The 14413-nt window shown below is 62.4% G+C and overlaps 4 pseudogenes; all 4 read left to right on the top strand.

Moving 5' to 3' along the window:
* The first annotated feature begins 247 nt into the window (after window positions 1-247).
* On the top strand, window positions 248-366 carry LOC142867895 (uncharacterized; annotated as a pseudogene).
* Window positions 367-4218: 3852 nt separating this feature from the next.
* LOC142867976 (uncharacterized) lies at window positions 4219-4337 on the top strand (annotated as a pseudogene).
* Window positions 4338-8149: 3812 nt separating this feature from the next.
* LOC142867965 (uncharacterized) lies at window positions 8150-8268 on the top strand (annotated as a pseudogene).
* Window positions 8269-12082: 3814 nt separating this feature from the next.
* LOC142867954 (uncharacterized) lies at window positions 12083-12201 on the top strand (annotated as a pseudogene).
* Window positions 12202-14413: the final 2212 nt, after the last annotated feature.

Here is a 14413-nt window from a genome sequence, read left to right as displayed (position 1 = left end):
CATCTTGTGTGAGTGTGAGTGTGAGTGAGTGAGTGTGAGTGTGAGTGTGTGTGTATACAGAGACAGCCCCCAACCCCGGCCCGCCGCTCCCTGCCCGCCCCGCCTGTCACCCCCGTCCCTCGGAGCCCGCGGGACCCGGCCGGCGAACTCAACAGGCCCGGCCCGGCGCGGGGCCTGGGGCGGGAGGAGGCGGCGGGGAAGCGCAGAGAGGCTCGGCTTCTTGAGCGGGGCAGGGGCGCCCTCCGCCGTCCACGGCCACACCACCCCGAACGCGCCCGATCCCGTCTGGTCTCGGAAGCTAAGCAGGGTCGGGCCTGGTTAGAACTTGGATGGGAGACCGCCCGGGAATACCGGGTGCCGTAGGCTTCTTCTTTTTTTTTTTTTGCCTCTGGTTCTGTAGCGTTTCTGGGAGTGCGGGGGCGGCCCGGGGTGGGGGTGACCCCCACCCTCAGCGCCCGCCGCGGTGCCTGGCGCCCCAGCCCGCACCGTGGGGCCTCCTCTTGTCCCGAGCCGTGACACCGCCGCCACGCGGCAGCATGCGTGGCTTCTGGACAGTCAGGTCTCAGACCTAAGGTCTGCTCTGTGGGAGCCGACACGCTGGAGGAAACCTTGAGAGTCTGAGAGGGGAGGGAGTTCCAGAAGAAGGCCAGGATGTCATTTTGAGGGAGTATGTGACCAGAACTCCTCCCGTTGCTTTTGGGGTTCTATGAGCTACACGTAGGAATCTTTGGTGGTGGCACCTGATGTTCGGGGATCCGGAGTCACACCCAGACCTGCTCCACAGGCCTCCTTTTACTTTTCTCTTCGGATTCATTTTTTTTTTTTTTTTTTTTTGAGACAGAGTCTCGGTTTGTTGCCCAGGCTAGAGTGAGTGCCGTGGCGTCAGCCTAGCTCACAGCAACTTCAAACTCCTGGGCTCGAGTGATCCTTCTGCCTCAGCCTCCCGGGTAGCTGGGACTGCAGGCATGCGCCACCATGCCCCGCTAATTTTTTATATATATATCAGTTGGCCAATTAATTTCTTACTATTTATAGTAGAGACGGGGTCTCGCTCTTGCTCAGGCTGGTTTTGAACTCCTGACCTTGAGCAATCCGCCCGCCTCGGCCTCCCAAGTGCTAGGATTACAGGCGTGAGCCACAGCGCCCGGCCGGATTCATTATTTTGAAAAAGTGTCTCTTATCTCTATTATTGCATTTTCTTTTCTCTCTCTTTTCAAGCAGATGATGGGAGTCCAAGTATTAAGGTGACATGTGTTGCCCGTGCCCCCCTCCCCCCCCCCCGTGTTCTTATTCATTTACCTCTCATGTTGTTCCAGCATATTGTGGGGGCACCAATGTTAAGGTCGGGTGCGTTGCCCTCTCCCAGCCTCCCCCCTCGGGTCAGAGCTTCAAGTGCGCCCATCCCCCAGTCGGTGCGTACCCACCCCATTCCTAATGGATGTGTATGCCCATCCCCTCCCCCCACCCGCCCGACACCCACCCGAAGAAGGTGATTCCTCTGTGTCCACTTAGGTGTCCATCGGTTCGTACCCATTTGCTGGTGAGCGCGAGCACGTGGTGCTCGTGTGTCCATTCTTGGGATACTTGGCTTACTGGAACGGGTTCCAGCTCTGGCCAGGAGAACCACGAGAGGTGCCCCCTCACCGCTGCTCCTCATAGCCGAATAGCACTCCGTGGTGTCCACGCGCCACATTTTATTTACCCACTCGTGGGTCGATGGGCACTCGGGTGGCTTCCAGGTCTTTGCGATTGTGACTTGTGCCCTGACACTAACCCTAACCCTTACCCAGCCCGTCTCCTCCACGGCCCCTGCCTGACTGACTCCTTCCCGCCCGGCCTATCACCTGTCACCGTCCTCTGCCCCTGCCTGACACGCTCCTCCCCGCCCGGGCCGTCACCGTCCTCGGCCCCTGCCTGACGGGGCTCCTCCGTCGCCTGGGCCTTCCAAGGGCTTGGTGTGGACGCTGGTTCCAGGACGCCCTCCCAGGAACCCGGTAGCAGGGCGGCCGCAGCGTCTCGCGCAACCCAACCGTCCGCCGGCTGGCCGCCGTCGCTAAGTGGCCTGCGGGGGACGTGCTCCCGCTGTGCCGTGGGGGCCCAGCCTGGTGTCTTCTCTGAGGCCCCGCGGCTGCCGCTCCCCGCAAGGGGATAGCCGCGGAGGTGGGGACCGCCTCCTCATGGGGATGTATACCCAGCTCTCCACGTCGGATTCCGGGGCTCTCTGTCCTGCCAGAAGGCCCAGCTGGCCTGCGGATCCTTAGAGTGGCAAAAACATCCGAAAACTGAGATTGAGGGTCCGGTGGGTGTCTGCACTTTTGTGCTGGGCACCCCAGGGAGGCCCGGGGGCTGACTGGACAACGCGGTCTGCTGGGCTGGGGGGGGGGTTTGGAGGAGCAACTGATGCCCTTTGCACTTTGGGTAGCAAGTGTCTGAGGTGTCTCTGGGCCCTGTGCCATGTGGGGGCGGGGGCGGGGGCGGGGTGGGAGGAGGAGGAGGAGGAGGAGGAGGAGGAGGAGGAGGAGGTGGAGGAGGAGGAGGTGGGAAGGGCCGTGGCCTGCAGTCGTGTTCCCCGGGGTGGCACAGCATGTGGCTTCTTCCACAGGCTGCTTGGCCTGGGCTCCCTGCACCTGGGCCTTTGGAGGACTGGCCCTGTGCTTGCCAACACTTCCTGCAGGGACCCAGAGCTGGGAGGTTGCATCTCTCAGCCCTGGGTCGGGCAGAGCCCCAGCGGGCCATGCCCACAACCTCTCTCAGCAGGGGTCCCCCAGAAGGCTCCTTTGGGACCAGGATTCTCTTGCGGGTGACTCTTTAAGGTCTGGCCCCTGGATGGAGGGGCACCAGGAGTAGAGGAGCAGGAAGGGGAAGGGGGTGGCCATGCGAGGGGACACTTTGAGGCCAAGTCCCAGCTTCAGCCTGATCCTCCTGGGAACCCCGGGGTGGACATCACACCTCCTGGTTGCCCCGCTCTGAGACAAGGAGCCGGGCTTCGCATTCCCACAGCAGCCAGTCGTGGGCTGAGGACACCTGGGGCGTTGGGAACTCCCTGGCTTCTCCTTGGTTTAACATCTGGAGCTGCTTGTGAATTGTGCCGCCACACACACCCGAGTGCAGGTGTCTTCTGCACAGACTGCGGGCCTCGCTCTTCTGAATGCCGCTAGCTCGCGACCCACCCACGGGTGAACCTGGTCAGGGTACTTTCTCTCGGGGGCAGACTCTCATCCGGGCGGGCTACCGGTGTCTCTGTTTGCTCCTTTCTTTCTTCCATTTCGGGAAAGGCTTCCTTACTGGGTGTGGAAATCTCCTATGCCTTTCCTCGCCTATTCTGTCAGCTCTAAAATTCTCTTTCGGTTGCCACCCTCACAGATGGATTAGGAAACTCTTTGCGGTGCACTCATTAGTGAAATGACCTCAATGACGCTGGAATCCAATATCTAATCGCCGATTTTTAGCGAGTCCACACGCCAGGGTGGTTGGGGTCCAATGCAGCCCCGGCCAGGCCCAGGCCCCTTGGACTGGGCCACAGGAGGACACAGAGGAGGGTCCCGGCCCCCACGGTAGCGGTGCGGGCAGTTCTCCAAGGGCTTGGGTGTTTTCCAGAGGGAGGAGATGGAGGGGACTGATTTCTTCAGCGCCCCACAAACCACGCCACCCCACCCCACCCATGGGACACATCCCGAGAGAGAGAGAGAGACGCCCCATACACTGGCTCCCCTCCCCCGTGCGCTGTGCCCCAGCCCTGGCCCGGGGGAATAGGCGGCCGCCGGGCCACAGGGTGGGGGGCGCAGCTGAAAGGGGTTGTGGGGGAGGGCCGCCCCTGGCTGGGGTCAAAGGGCGAGCGCCCCGCCCCTCCCGCCCGTGCGCAGTCAGCGGCCCCGGCGCGCTGGGGGTGGGGGGCGGGGAGGTGAAGGAGGCCAGGCAAGGAGAGGAGGGGGGCTTGAAGGTCTCCACCTTGGCGGGTCCAGCCGTGGAGGCGCATCTTGTGTGAGTGTGAGTGAGTGAGTGAGTGTGAGTGTGAGTGTGTGTGTATACAGAGACAGCCCCCAACCCCGGCCCGCCGCTCCCTGCCCGCCCCGCCTGTCACCCCCGTCCCTCGGAGCCCGCGGGACCCGGCCGGCGAACTCAACAGGCCCGGCCCGGCGCGGGGCCTGGGGCGGGAGGAGGCGGCGGGGAAGCGCAGAGAGGCTCGGCTTCTTGAGCGGGGCAGGGGCGCCCTCCGCCGTCCACGGCCACACCACCCCGAACGCGCCCGATCCCGTCTGGTCTCGGAAGCTAAGCAGGGTCGGGCCTGGTTAGAACTTGGATGGGAGACCGCCCGGGAATACCGGGTGCCGTAGGCTTCTTCTTTTTTTTTTTTGCCTCTGGTTCTGTAGCGTTTCTGGGAGTGCGGGGGCGGCCCGGGGTGGGGGTGACCCCCACCCTCAGCGCCCGCCGCGGTGCCTGGCGCCCCAGCCCGCACCGTGGGGCCTCCTCTTGTCCCGAGCCGTGACACCGCCGCCACGCGGCAGCATGCGTGGCTTCTGGACAGTCAGGTCTCAGACCTAAGGTCTGCTCTGTGGGAGCCGACACGCTGGAGGAAACCTTGAGAGTCTGAGAGGGGAGGGAGTTCCAGAAGAAGGCCAGGATGTCATTTTGAGGGAGTATGTGACCAGAACTCCTCCCGTTGCTTTTGGGGTTCTATGAGCTACACGTAGGAATCTTTGGTGGTGGCACCTGATGTTCGGGGATCCGGAGTCACACCCAGACCTGCTCCACAGGCCTCCTTTTACTTTTCTCTTCGGATTCATTTTTTTTTTTTTTTTTTTTTGAGACAGAGTCTCGGTTTGTTGCCCAGGCTAGAGTGAGTGCCGTGGCGTCAGCCTAGCTCACAGCAACTTCAAACTCCTGGGCTCGAGTGATCCTTCTGCCTCAGCCTCCCGGGTAGCTGGGACTGCAGGCATGCGCCACCATGCCCCGCTAATTTTTTATATATATATCAGTTGGCCAATTAATTTCTTACTATTTATAGTAGAGACGGGGTCTCGCTCTTGCTCAGGCTGGTTTTGAACTCCTGACCTTGAGCAATCCGCCCGCCTCGGCCTCCCAAGTGCTAGGATTACAGGCGTGAGCCACAGCGCCCGGCCGGATTCATTATTTTGAAAAAGTGTCTCTTATCTCTATTATTGCATTTTCTTTTCTCTCTCTTTTCAAGCAGATGATGGGAGTCCAAGTATTAAGGTGACATGTGTTGCCCGTGCCCCCCTCCCCCCCCCGTGTTCTTATTCATTTACCTCTCATGTTGTTCCAGCATATTGTGGGGGCACCAATGTTAAGGTCGGGTGCGTTGCCCTCTCCCAGCCTCCCCCCTCGGGTCAGAGCTTCAAGTGCGCCCATCCCCCAGTCGGTGCGTACCCACCCCATTCCTAATGGATGTGTATGCCCATCCCCTCCCCCCACCCGCCCGACACCCACCCGAAGAAGGTGATTCCTCTGTGTCCACTTAGGTGTCCATCGGTTCGTACCCATTTGCTGGTGAGCGCGAGCACGTGGTGCTCGTGTGTCCATTCTTGGGATACTTGGCTTACTGGAACGGGTTCCAGCTCTGGCCAGGAGAACCACGAGAGGTGCCCCCTCACCGCTGCTCCTCATAGCCGAATAGCACTCCGTGGTGTCCACGCGCCACATTTTATTTACCCACTCGTGGGTCGATGGGCACTCGGGTGGCTTCCAGGTCTTTGCGATTGTGACTTGTGCCCTGACACTAACCCTAACCCTTACCCAGCCCGTCTCCTCCACGGCCCCTGCCTGACTGACTCCTTCCCGCCCGGCCTATCACCTGTCACCGTCCTCTGCCCCTGCCTGACACGCTCCTCCCCGCCCGGGCCGTCACCGTCCTCGGCCCCTGCCTGACGGGGCTCCTCCGTCGCCTGGGCCTTCCAAGGGCTTGGTGTGGACGCTGGTTCCAGGACGCCCTCCCAGGAACCCGGTAGCAGGGCGGCCGCAGCGTCTCGCGCAACCCAACCGTCCGCCGGCTGGCCGCCGTCGCTAAGTGGCCTGCGGGGGACGTGCTCCCGCTGTGCCGTGGGGGCCCAGCCTGGTGTCTTCTCTGAGGCCCCGCGGCTGCCGCTCCCCGCAAGGGGATAGCCGCGGAGGTGGGGACCGCATCCTCATGGGGACGTATACCCAGCTCTCCACGTCGGATTCCGGGGCTCTCTGTCCTGCCAGAAGGCCCAGCTGGCCTGCGGATCCTTAGAGTGGCAAAAACATCCGAAAACTGAGATTGAGGGTCCGGTGGGTGTCTGCGCTTTTGTGCTGGGCACCCCAGGGAGGCCCGGGGGCTGGCTGGACAACGCGGTCTGCTGGGCGGGGGGGGGGTTAGAGGAGCAACTGATGCCCTTTGCACTTTGGGTAGCAAGAGTCTGAGGTGTCTCTGAGCCCTGTGCCATGTCGGGGGGGGGGGCGGGGGGGGAAGAGGAGGAGGAGGAGGAGGTGGGAAGGGCCGGGGCCTGCAGTCGTGTTCCCGGGGTGGCAGGGCAAGTGGCTTCTTCCACAGGCTGCTTGGCCTGGGCTCCCTGCACCTGGGCCTTTGGAGGACCGGCCCTGTGCTTGCCAACGCTTCCTGCAGGGACCCAGAGCTGGGAGGTTGCATCTCTCAGCCCTGGGTCGGGCAGAGCCCCAGCGGGCCATGCCCACAACCTCTCTCAGTACCGGTCCCCCAGAAGGCTCCTTGGGGACCAGGATTCTCTTGCGGTGACTCTTTAAGGTCTGGCCCCTGGATGGAGGGGCACCAGGAGTAGAGGAGCAGGAAGGGGAAGGGGGTGGCCATGCGAGGGGACACTTTCAGGCCAAGTCCCAGCTTCAGCCTGATCCTCCTGGGAACCCCGGGGTGTACGTCACACCTCCTGGTTGTCCCGCTCTGAGACAAGGAGCCGGGCGTCGCATTCCCACAGCAGCCAGTCGTGGGCTGAGGACACCTGGGGCGTTGGGAACTCCCTGGCTTCTCCTTGGTTTAACATCTGGAGCTGCTTGTGAATCGTGCCGCCACACACACCCGAGTGCAGGTGTCTTCCGCACAGACTGCGGGCCTCGCTCTTCTGAATGCCGCTAGCTGGCCACCCACCCACGGGTGAACCTGGTCAGGGTACTTTCTCTCAGGGGCAGACTCTTTTCCGGGCGGGCTACCGGTGTCTCTGTTTGCTCCTTTCTTTCTTCCATTTCGGGAAAGTCTTCCTTGCTGGGTGTGGAAATCTCCTATGCCTTCCCTCGCCTATTCTGTCAGCTTTCAAATTCTCTTTCAGTTGCCACCCTCACAGATGGATTAGGAAACTCTTTCCGGTGCACTCATTAGTGAAATGACCTCAAGGAAGCTGGAATCCAATATCTAATCGCCGATTTTTAGCGAGTCCACACGCCAGGGTGGTCGGGGTCCAATGCAGCCCCGGCCAGGCCCAGGCCCCTTGGACCGGGCCACAGGAGGACACAGAGGAGGGTCCCGGCCCCCACGGTAGCGGTGCCGGCAGTTCTCCAAGGGCTTGGGCGTTTTCCAGAGGTAGGAGATGGAGGGGACTGATTTCTTCAGCGCCCCACAAACCACGCCACCCCACCCCACCCCACCCCACCCATGGGACACATCCCCAGAGAGAGATGCCCCATACACTCGCTCCCCTCCCCCTTGCGCTGTGCCCCAGCCCTGGCCCGGGGGAATAGGCGGCAGCCCGCCCACAGGGCGGGGGGCACAGCTGAAAGGGGTTGTGGGGGAGGGCGGCCCCTGGCTGGGGTCAAAGGGCGAGCGCCCGGTGCCGGTGCGCGCGTGCGCAGTCAGCGGCGGCGACGCGCTGGGGGTGGGCAGCGGGTAGGTGAAGGAGGCCAGGCGAGGAGACGAGGGGGGCTGGGAGGGCTCCACCTTGGCGGGTCCAGCCGTGGAGGCGCATCTTGTGTGAGTGTGAGTGAGTGAGTGAGTGTGAGTGTGAGTGTGTGTGTATACAGAGACAGCCCCCAACCCCGGCCCGCCGCTCCCTGCCCGCCCCGCCTGTCACCCCCGTCCCTCGGAGCCCGCGGGACCCGGCCGGCGAACTCAACAGGCCCGGCCCGGCGCGGGGCCTGGGGCGGGAGGAGGCGGCGGGGAAGCGCAGAGAGGCTCGGCTTCTTGAGCGGGGCAGGGGCGCCCTCCGCCGTCCACGGCCACACCACCCCGAACGCGCCCGATCCCGTCTGGTCTCGGAAGCTAAGCAGGGTCGGGCCTGGTTAGAACTTGGATGGGAGACCGCCCGGGAATACCGGGTGCCGTAGGCTTCTTCTTTTTTTTTTTTGCCTCTGGTTCTGTAGCGTTTCTGGGAGTGCGGGGGCGGCCCGGGGTGGGGGTGACCCCCACCCTCAGCGCCCGCCGCGGTGCCTGGCGCCCCAGCCCGCACCGTGGGGCCTCCTCTTGTCCCGAGCCGTGACACCGCCGCCACGCGGCAGCATGCGTGGCTTCTGGACAGTCAGGTCTCAGACCTAAGGTCTGCTCTGTGGGAGCCGACACGCTGGAGGAAACCTTGAGAGTCTGAGAGGGGAGGGAGTTCCAGAAGAAGGCCAGGATGTCATTTTGAGGGAGTATGTGACCAGAACTCCTCCCGTTGCTTTTGGGGTTCTATGAGCTACACGTAGGAATCTTTGGTGGTGGCACCTGATGTTCGGGGATCCGGAGTCACACCCAGACCTGCTCCACAGGCCTCCTTTTACTTTTCTCTTCGGATTCATTTTTTTTTTTTTTTTTTTTTTTTGAGACAGAGTCTCGGTTTGTTGCCCAGGCTAGAGTGAGTGCCGTGGCGTCAGCCTAGCTCACAGCAACTTCAAACTCCTGGGCTCGAGTGATCCTTCTGCCTCAGCCTCCCGGGTAGCTGGGACTGCAGGCATGCGCCACCATGCCCCGCTAATTTTTTATATATATATCAGTTGGCCAATTAATTTCTTACTATTTATAGTAGAGACGGGGTCTCGCTCTTGCTCAGGCTGGTTTTGAACTCCTGACCTTGAGCAATCCGCCCGCCTCGGCCTCCCAAGTGCTAGGATTACAGGCGTGAGCCACAGCGCCCGGCCGGATTCATTATTTTGAAAAAGTGTCTCTTATCTCTATTATTGCATTTTCTTTTCTCTCTCTTTTCAAGCAGATGATGGGAGTCCAAGTATTAAGGTGACATGTGTTGCCCGTGCCCCCCTCCCCCCCCCGTGTTCTTATTCATTTACCTCTCATGTTGTTCCAGCATATTGTGGGGGCACCAATGTTAAGGTCGGGTGCGTTGCCCTCTCCCAGCCTCCCCCCTCGGGTCAGAGCTTCAAGTGCGCCCATCCCCCAGTCGGTGCGTACCCACCCCATTCCTAATGGATGTGTATGCCCATCCCCTCCCCCCACCCGCCCGACACCCACCCGAAGAAGGTGATTCCTCTGTGTCCACTTAGGTGTCCATCGGTTCGTACCCATTTGCTGGTGAGCGCGAGCACGTGGTGCTCGTGTGTCCATTCTTGGGATACTTGGCTTACTGGAACGGGTTCCAGCTCTGGCCAGGAGAACCACGAGAGGTGCCCCCTCACCGCTGCTCCTCATAGCCGAATAGCACTCCGTGGTGTCCACGCGCCACATTTTATTTACCCACTCGTGGGTCGATGGGCACTCGGGTGGCTTCCAGGTCTTTGCGATTGTGACTTGTGCCCTGACACTAACCCTAACCCTTACCCAGCCCGTCTCCTCCACGGCCCCTGCCTGACTGACTCCTTCCCGCCCGGCCTATCACCTGTCACCGTCCTCTGCCCCTGCCTGACACGCTCCTCCCCGCCCGGGCCGTCACCGTCCTCGGCCCCTGCCTGACGGGGCTCCTCCGTCGCCTGGGCCTTCCAAGGGCTTGGTGTGGACGCTGGTTCCAGGACGCCCTCCCAGGAACCCGGTAGCAGGGCGGCCGCAGCGTCTCGCGCAACCCAACCGTCCGCCGGCTGGCCGCCGTCGCTAAGTGGCCTGCGGGGGACGTGCTCCCGCTGTGCCGTGGGGGCCCAGCCTGGTGTCTTCTCTGAGGCCCCGCGGCTGCCGCTCCCCGCAAGGGGATAGCCGCGGAGGTGGGGACCGCATCCTCATGGGGACGTATACCCAGCTCTCCACGTCGGATTCCGGGGCTCTCTGTCCTGCCAGAAGGCCCAGCTGGCCTGCGGATCCTTAGAGTGGCAAAAACATCCGAAAACTGAGATTGAGGGTCCGGTGGGTGTCTGCGCTTTTGTGCTGGGCACCCCAGGGAGGCCCGGGGGCTGGCTGGACAACGCGGTCTGCTGGGCGGGGGGGGGGTTAGAGGAGCAACTGATGCCCTTTGCACTTTGGGTAGCAAGAGTCTGAGGTGTCTCTGAGCCCTGTGCCATGTCGGGGGGGGGGCGGGGGGGGAAGAGGAGGAGGAGGAGGAGGTGGGAAGGGCCGGGGCCTGCAGTCGTGTTCCCGGGGTGGCAGGGCAAGTGGCTTCTTCCACAGGCTGCTTGGCCTGGGCTCCCTGCACCTGGGCCTTTGGAGGACCGGCCCTGTGCTTGCCAACGCTTCCTGCAGGGACCCAGAGCTGGGAGGTTGCATCTCTCAGCCCTGGGTCGGGCAGAGCCCCAGCGGGCCATGCCCACAACCTCTCTCAGTACCGGTCCCCCAGAAGGCTCCTTGGGGACCAGGATTCTCTTGCGGTGACTCTTTAAGGTCTGGCCCCTGGATGGAGGGGCACCAGGAGTAGAGGAGCAGGAAGGGGAAGGGGGTGGCCATGCGAGGGGACACTTTCAGGCCAAGTCCCAGCTTCAGCCTGATCCTCCTGGGAACCCCGGGGTGTACGTCACACCTCCTGGTTGTCCCGCTCTGAGACAAGGAGCCGGGCGTCGCATTCCCACAGCAGCCAGTCGTGGGCTGAGGACACCTGGGGCGTTGGGAACTCCCTGGCTTCTCCTTGGTTTAACATCTGGAGCTGCTTGTGAATCGTGCCGCCACACACACCCGAGTGCAGGTGTCTTCCGCACAGACTGCGGGCCTCGCTCTTCTGAATGCCGCTAGCTGGCCACCCACCCACGGGTGAACCTGGTCAGGGTACTTTCTCTCAGGGGCAGACTCTTTTCCGGGCGGGCTACCGGTGTCTCTGTTTGCTCCTTTCTTTCTTCCATTTCGGGAAAGTCTTCCTTGCTGGGTGTGGAAATCTCCTATGCCTTCCCTCGCCTATTCTGTCAGCTTTCAAATTCTCTTTCAGTTGCCACCCTCACAGATGGATTAGGAAACTCTTTCCGGTGCACTCATTAGTGAAATGACCTCAAGGAAGCTGGAATCCAATATCTAATCGCCGATTTTTAGCGAGTCCACACGCCAGGGTGGTCGGGGTCCAATGCAGCCCCGGCCAGGCCCAGGCCCCTTGGACCGGGCCACAGGAGGACACAGAGGAGGGTCCCGGCCCCCACGGTAGCGGTGCCGGCAGTTCTCCAAGGGCTTGGGCGTTTTCCAGAGGTAGGAGATGGAGGGGACTGATTTCTTCAGCGCCCCACAAACCACGCCACCCCACCCCACCCCACCCCACCCATGGGACACATCCCCAGAGAGAGATGCCCCATACACTCGCTCCCCTCCCCCTTGCGCTGTGCCCCAGCCCTGGCCCGGGGGAATAGGCGGCAGCCCGCCCACAGGGCGGGGGGCACAGCTGAAAGGGGTTGTGGGGGAGGGCGGCCCCTGGCTGGGGTCAAAGGGCGAGCGCCCGGTGCCGGTGCGCGCGTGCGCAGTCAGCGGCGGCGACGCGCTGGGGGTGGGCAGCGGGTAGGTGAAGGAGGCCAGGCGAGGAGACGAGGGGGGCTGGGAGGGCTCCACCTTGGCGGGTCCAGCCGTGGAGGCGCATCTTGTGTGAGTGTGAGTGAGTGAGTGAGTGTGAGTGTGAGTGTGTGTGTATACAGAGACAGCCCCCAACCCCGGCCCGCCGCTCCCTGCCCGCCCCGCCTGTCACCCCCGTCCCTCGGAGCCCGCGGGACCCGGCCGGCGAACTCAACAGGCCCGGCCCGGCGCGGGGCCTGGGGCGGGAGGAGGCGGCGGGGAAGCGCAGAGAGGCTCGGCTTCTTGAGCGGGGCAGGGGCGCCCTCCGCCGTCCACGGCCACACCACCCCGAACGCGCCCGATCCCGTCTGGTCTCGGAAGCTAAGCAGGGTCGGGCCTGGTTAGAACTTGGATGGGAGACCGCCCGGGAATACCGGGTGCCGTAGGCTTCTTCTTTTTTTTTTTTGCCTCTGGTTCTGTAGCGTTTCTGGGAGTGCGGGGGCGGCCCGGGGTGGGGGTGACCCCCACCCTCAGCGCCCGCCGCGGTGCCTGGCGCCCCAGCCCGCACCGTGGGGCCTCCTCTTGTCCCGAGCCGTGACACCGCCGCCACGCGGCAGCATGCGTGGCTTCTGGACAGTCAGGTCTCAGACCTAAGGTCTGCTCTGTGGGAGCCGACACGCTGGAGGAAACCTTGAGAGTCTGAGAGGGGAGGGAGTTCCAGAAGAAGGCCAGGATGTCATTTTGAGGGAGTATGTGACCAGAACTCCTCCCGTTGCTTTTGGGGTTCTATGAGCTACACGTAGGAATCTTTGGTGGTGGCACCTGATGTTCGGGGATCCGGAGTCACACCCAGACCTGCTCCACAGGCCTCCTTTTACTTTTCTCTTCGGATTCATTTTTTTTTTTTTTTTTTTTTTTTGAGACAGAGTCTCGGTTTGTTGCCCAGGCTAGAGTGAGTGCCGTGGCGTCAGCCTAGCTCACAGCAACTTCAAACTCCTGGGCTCGAGTGATCCTTCTGCCTCAGCCTCCCGGGTAGCTGGGACTGCAGGCATGCGCCACCATGCCCCGCTAATTTTTTATATATATATCAGTTGGCCAATTAATTTCTTACTATTTATAGTAGAGACGGGGTCTCGCTCTTGCTCAGGCTGGTTTTGAACTCCTGACCTTGAGCAATCCGCCCGCCTCGGCCTCCCAAGTGCTAGGATTACAGGCGTGAGCCACAGCGCCCGGCCGGATTCATTATTTTGAAAAAGTGTCTCTTATCTCTATTATTGCATTTTCTTTTCTCTCTCTTTTCAAGCAGATGATGGGAGTCCAAGTATTAAGGTGACATGTGTTGCCCGTGCCCCCCTCCCCCCCCCGTGTTCTTATTCATTTACCTCTCATGTTGTTCCAGCATATTGTGGGGGCACCAATGTTAAGGTCGGGTGCGTTGCCCTCTCCCAGCCTCCCCCCTCGGGTCAGAGCTTCAAGTGCGCCCATCCCCCAGTCGGTGCGTACCCACCCCATTCCTAATGGATGTGTATGCCCATCCCCTCCCCCCACCCGCCCGACACCCACCCGAAGAAGGTGATTCCTCTGTGTCCACTTAGGTGTCCATCGGTTCGTACCCATTTGCTGGTGAGCGCGAGCACGTGGTGCTCGTGTGTCCATTCTTGGGATACTTGGCTTACTGGAACGGGTTCCAGCTCTGGCCAGGAGAACCACGAGAGGTGCCCCCTCACCGCTGCTCCTCATAGCCGAATAGCACTCCGTGGTGTCCACGCGCCACATTTTATTTACCCACTCGTGGGTCGATGGGCACTCGGGTGGCTTCCAGGTCTTTGCGATTGTGACTTGTGCCCTGACACTAACCCTAACCCTTACCCAGCCCGTCTCCTCCACGGCCCCTGCCTGACTGACTCCTTCCCGCCCGGCCTATCACCTGTCACCGTCCTCTGCCCCTGCCTGACACGCTCCTCCCCGCCCGGGCCGTCACCGTCCTCGGCCCCTGCCTGACGGGGCTCCTCCGTCGCCTGGGCCTTCCAAGGGCTTGGTGTGGACGCTGGTTCCAGGACGCCCTCCCAGGAACCCGGTAGCAGGGCGGCCGCAGCGTCTCGCGCAACCCAACCGTCCGCCGGCTGGCCGCCGTCGCTAAGTGGCCTGCGGGGGACGTGCTCCCGCTGTGCCGTGGGGGCCCAGCCTGGTGTCTTCTCTGAGGCCCCGCGGCTGCCGCTCCCCGCAAGGGGATAGCCGCGGAGGTGGGGACCGCATCCTCATGGGGACGTATACCCAGCTCTCCACGTCGGATTCCGGGGCTCTCTGTCCTGCCAGAAGGCCCAGCTGGCCTGCGGATCCTTAGAGTGGCAAAAACATCCGAAAACTGAGATTGAGGGTCCGGTGGGTGTCTGCGCTTTTGTGCTGGGCACCCCAGGGAGGCCCGGGGGCTGGCTGGACAACGCGGTCTGCTGGGCGGGGGGGGGGGTTAGAGGAGCAACTGATGCCCTTTGCACTTTGGGTAGCAAGAGTCTGAGGTGTCTCTGAGCCCTGTGCCATGTCGGGGGGGGGGCGGGGGGGGAAGAGGAGGAGGAGGAGGAGGTGGGAAGGGCCGGGGCCTGCAGTCGTGTTCCCGGGGTGGCAGGGCAAGTGGCTTCTTCCACAGGCTGCTTGGCCTGGGCT

This window comes from Microcebus murinus, unplaced genomic scaffold, assembly GCF_040939455.1.
Source record: "Microcebus murinus isolate Inina unplaced genomic scaffold, M.murinus_Inina_mat1.0 scaf023_hap2_Mmur4.0, whole genome shotgun sequence".
NCBI lineage: Eukaryota > Metazoa > Chordata > Mammalia > Primates > Cheirogaleidae > Microcebus > Microcebus murinus.
This window is presented reverse-complemented; position numbering and strand designations above follow the sequence as displayed.